Here is a 5,824-nt window from a genome sequence, read left to right on the forward strand (position 1 = left end):
ACTAGAAGCCTCCGTATTTATACACGGCGCTATAGAAGATTAACAATGAGGAAACAAGAAAACATTATCGCGTCAATCGATTACCGACAAGGCACTATTTCTAGCCTTGTTCGATGACTGAATGTTCGGTATATCATTGCATATGGCGTGAGAAGCATGCTGTAGTTATTATTTATTATTCTTCTTTACAAGCTCCCACCCTGACAGTTCACGGTTTTCGAGCTCTGCCTTAAGAAAATAGTTCCCAAAGGACACGTCATGCCATATGTGCCTACGCGGCAGAAACATGACAAAACATTTGAATTGAGCCTGTGTGTCTATTGGATTTCGATCAAGCGTTTTTTTTCAACAACTTCTAAATGTTATTAGCAGCGTAAAGACATGCGGCAGGCCAAATTCAGTGAAAATAATGCTGTAAATAATGGAAGTTTTAAACAGAAGTAATATTGAGCATCCTATCTTCACAAATTTGTGCTTTCAAATTTATAAGGGCCATCCCAGGGACATTGCAAAAAAGGGGTCTTCGAATGAAGGAGCTTAACATTTGCTTCGAGATAAAAGATTGCATAGGGCAATGGGCAAATGGTCTGTACATTTACCATCTAGATACACACCATGCATAAGCTAATCAGCTGGAAAAATTGCGCATATCTATGAAGTTACCCTTGAGAATTTGTCGAACAACTGGGCAGCACCCATGACATGTGCGAAGAGGGCAACGAGTGTGCAATACATCACCAGTCTACTCATCAGCCTAACTAGGCCCGCTGCAAGACAGATGTCTCTCCCATGTCCCACCAACTCAATCCTGGGTGTGGAACATATTATACCCCCACACGTCATAATATCTTCTATCCACCTAAGTTTCTGTCTACCCATCACCTTCTCTTGGAATCCAGTTCATTAAAGACCAGTGGTTATCTGGACTATGTGCTACGTGCCTGGACCTTGTACATTTGTTTTAGATTTCAGCTACGATGTCCCCAACCTCAGTTACCTCACCTACTCTGCTTTCCTTTTGTCTCTTAAAGTTACATATATCATGTTCATTGCCCTCAATGTGAGATGAACCCTCTTTTGAACCTGCAAGTTTATTCTCTGTAGTCAAATATTGGCAAGATCCAGCTGTTATACACTTTCAGGTTGAGGAATACTGGCACTCTACCAGTCATGGTTATAGAATGCTTGATGAATGTGCTGCACCCCATTCTTATTCTTCTAGCTACTTCTATCTCGCTGTTCGGCTGCAAGCTTACTACCTGTCCTTTGTAGACGTGTTCTTTTCCAACTTCAAGTGCACTGCCACCTATCTCACAGTGCTATTTTATTCCGAGGATAATATTTATTATTTTCGATTTTTTCAAAGTAATTTTAGAAATTGTCTTTCTGCTCTTTTTGTTTAATTCAGGGATCATGAATTATTATATATTCTTTCTCTGAGTTACTGAGCAATGCAATGTCATCGGCGATGCGCAGGTTTCTAAGATTCGCAGGTTTCTAAGATACTCTCCATTACTTCGATTCCTTAACTCTTGTCTTTGTAATGTCTTTGAGAACCTTCTTTAAATACACGGTAATTAACATCGGATAAGCCGTGTCTTCTCGTCTTACATTCTTCTTCACTTGTAGACTGTCGCTTTTCATATGGAGCACTGCGGTGGCAACTGATCGTCTGTAGATGTTTTCATGATGTTTTTGTATATTTCATTGACACCCTAAATCCTCAGTGTCTCTAAGACAGCTGATATCTCCACTGAATAAAATGCTTTCTCTTAATCTATGATTGATACGAATAATGGTGGGGAGTATTCTCAGCGTTCCTCCAATACAGAACACAATACTATCTTCTAGATATATATATCTTCTGTATATCTTCTGTATACAGAAGATATATCTAGCTTCTGTAACTTCTGTATATCTAGATAGGTATGAATACCTATCTTCCTGGAGAACAAGACACACGTGCTTCTCTTTGCATTCAGTCGGAACCCGTTTTCTTGAGCCCCATCGGAGACTTTGTTCAGACCAAGCTGAACCTGCCGCTCACATATGGCCAGATTACAAGACTTAAAACCGAACTGGACGTCATCGACATATGTGGAGTAAGAGATATTTCGAAAGATAGAGAATTACTTTTGATAATAAAAAAGAATGCAGCTATGTACCCCACCTTGCGGCACTCCTGTTTCCTGGGCAAATGCTTGGAAGAGAACACTTTTAATTCAGACGTGGAATGTTCGACTTGACAGATAAAGTTCGATTACGGTAAACATTCTGAAACGCACGCCAAGGTGGGACAGCTCTCTTAATATTCCAAAGCGCCATGTTGTATCGTAAGCCTTTTCAATATTAAGGAACACCGATGGAAAATATTCTTTGTGGACTAAAGCGTCTGTGATCTTTGCTTTGATGCGAACAAGGTGGACGGTGGTGAATCTACTCTCTCTAAATCTGTACTGAAATGGGTCAAGCAAATTGTTTCAAGTAAATGTACAAGTCAGCAGTTTATAAATTTTCAAGAAGTTTGCACAAACAGCTTGAAAATGCAATACGCCTATAACTCGAAACTGAGAAAGGACAGTTGCCCTATTCAAAAAAGGGAACGATTATAGCCTCTTTCCAGGAAATACAGATAGCGCCACAAAACCGCGCAGCATCGCACAAGCAAAATAGGGTGCTTTGCGTTTTGATTGGTAGGCTTTTCAACATTTTGTACACCATACAATCACAACCTTGGGAGGCATGACTGCAGGTGTTTAGTTATCTTTGGAGCACAGCTAAGCTGAAAGCTCGGTTGTATGCTTCATGTTTTCTACAATTTTGTTCTGATAGGTGCTTTTGAATTCTCGTTTTGTATATTTGGAAGGATTAACTACAGTTTGACGAGCTGGACACTTGTGCAAAGTGTGCGCCGAGGTAGTTTGCTTGATCTGCCAAGCTGTCACTCTGTGTGTTTAAAAGAAGTAAATGTACTTGTATTCCTGCAATCCTCCTAACCATGTCCAACACTTTCGCATCCTGTGTATATGAAAGTACGCCTGAAATAAACCTATGCCAATTTTTTCTACTGGCCTGTTGGTGCATCCTGCTGCCCTGACACTTGATGTTTTAAAATTTTGTAAGATTATCTGCTGTCGGAAAGTCTACAACAGCTTACATGCTTTATTTTGCTTTCTGCGTGCACTCCAACAGTCACTGTTCCAACAAGAGACGTGTCAACTGGTGGACAGTTCAGTGTTTGGGATACACTTTGCAGCAGCGACAATAAAAAGTGCTGTCAAAAAGTTACAGCTGCATGTATACTTAATTGACATATGTGCGACCGACTTAAGCGAGTAGCTTTTCGGAAATTTTCGCGGTCAACTCTTTGTGTCTGACACCAGGGAACATGTGGAAGACCTTTGTCTATTGGTGTACTTACAATGATCAAAAAGTGGTCACTTCGAAAAGGATATTTGATCACTTTCAACTTAAGCAGGGGTACGAGCGATGGCGACACATTGCTGAGATCTGTGCATGAGTACAATTTTTCGGTGAGGCTAAAGCATGTTGGTTCTTTCCTATTCAACAGAAACGCACCCACAGAAAAGAGAAACTGTTCGATTAGGCGACATTGTGCATCGCAGCGAGGGTCGTTCCATAGACCATTATGTACATTCAAGTCCCTTAGGGTCACATGAGGTTCCGGTGGTTCATATATCAGTGAATGGAATTCGTGTTTTTCGAGACTGTACTGTGGAGGTACGTATAGAAAGCAGATGGTGACAAGTTTCTTCAAAAGAACCGCTTGAAGAGCCACTGCCTCAAGAGACGTTTGTAGTGGTAGATTTGTAAATGCTACGCCCTGAACTACTATAATGGCCACACCACCAGATGAATCTTCAGCGTCATTGTGGTCCTTTCTGAATATACATAATTACGTAGAAAATTGGTGATCCTGGAATATAAGTTCGTCTCTTGTACACACTACACTTTTGCGTAATGTTTGTGTAAGAGTTCTTGGACATCGTCAAGGTTTCTAAGCAGTCCTCTGACGTTACATTGTGCTATTTGTGTATCCATTATGAGTGTAAATAGGTGCTGTGTGTACTAAAGAAGTACTGCGTTAAGTCTGGAGCTATCAGAGAGTTTTAGTACTGCGTACGCTGCGTACGTGGCGGCGTTGCGTACGTAAGGACGCCACGTTCTGCGTAGTGAGCATGCGCAGACCGCAACGCGCACGTATCGCTTTACGTACGCAGCCCCTACGTACGCACGCACGAGATGCGTGCGTGCGTACGTATGGGGTGATCGCGTGGCTATGGCGCAACACGCTTCACGCTCGTTACGTACGCGGGTGCTACGGCGTAAAAAAAGCCGATTAGTGGCAAGCCACGCCACGTAAGGCAAGGCGCTTGCGTGATGCGTACGTAGCACCGTTCCGCAGTACTTAAACTCTTTATTGACAGGCCCAATGATGATGGTTTTTTACTTTTTCGCGTGCTCCAAAGAGCCACGCTTGTCCTTCGGCACCGAGGACACCATAGGACTTGCTTCGACGAAGTCCTGCGGTGTCGCGAGTGGGCGCAAGGTGCTCGATGCCCGCTCGTGGTTCACGCGTGCGGGCATGGCAGTTTCAGGGCTATATGTCGAGACACAAGGCCCTGGGACTTCAGGTGCGGTAGCCTGCAAGCCTTTTGGTGGTGGAGGAACCTGTGCTACTTCCGCTAAAGAGTGAATGGCGATGTCGCCCATAAACTTTGTGTGGTACGTGTGGGTGCCACGGATTTTGGAGACACTGTCCACTTTCGTGCAACCTCTTCACAGTTGCCTGTAGCGTGTTGGTGCGAACAACTCTTCGCACAGTTTAGATGCCGTGGCAGCTCTGAGAGTCCTGTTCAAAATGCTGGCACTTAAAACAACATTGGGGGTTGGTGATGTAGGGTCGGACCTTCAACTTGAAGTAGCCTGTTTCGATGTATTTTGGAAGTGTGCTTGTGCAGAATGTAAGGACGAGGTGCTTTGTCGCTGTTTCTTTGTTGTCAAGGCTGATAATATTATCTGAACATGCGTTACGTGGTGTTCGTTCAAACCCTCAAGGAGCTCATTCTCTGTAAGGTACATTAGGTCTTGACCAGACAGTACGCCTCGTGAAATGTTCCGGGAACGGTGCAATGTGACAGATACAGGTGTCGTTCCGAAAGAGGGGAGTTTTGAGAAATGTTTGTACTGGGACTTGCTTTCTACTTTGAGAACAACGTCGCAGCTAGCCATGCGCATAGCCTGATAACCTGTGCCAAGTGTATTGGGGAGGCATTTTGATATGTTAAGTGGAGAAATTTTTCTTGCGTTCTTTTGTGTTTCACAGTGAATAACATGGAAGCACGTAAAGATTTGTTTGGGTTTAAGGAAGTGATTCAGCACTCCTTCTGTGCACCCCATCTTAGAGGGAAGGTGTTCAGACAGTTAGGAGAATAGAAAAGAGGCCATAAATAGATTTGAATTCGGCAGTCATGCCAGCCTCCCACCACGGAGCCCAACGTGAGGACGCAGCAGCACAATATTAACAGGCATGCCAGCGCCAGTTGTACAAAGACTTTATAACCCAAAATATTGACTAAAAGAGGGAACATACAAAAGGTTAGCGCTTGCCGTCTTGAAGAATGAATGTAAACAGAAATGAGGAGATGACAGAAAAGAGTAAAAAAAAAGTCGAAGATGTAGAAAGAGAGATGGAAAAAGGTGACTGCTGGTTTCGCCTGGGTGGATCAGCCAAGGGTGGCCGTCTACGTGAAGCCGGGGCCAAAAGAGTGTGTGGCCTCTGCCGGGGGGTCGTAAAGGTCCA

Source organism: Rhipicephalus microplus, chromosome 8, assembly GCF_043290135.1.
Source record: "Rhipicephalus microplus isolate Deutch F79 chromosome 8, USDA_Rmic, whole genome shotgun sequence".
Lineage (NCBI taxonomy): Eukaryota > Metazoa > Arthropoda > Arachnida > Ixodida > Ixodidae > Rhipicephalus > Rhipicephalus microplus.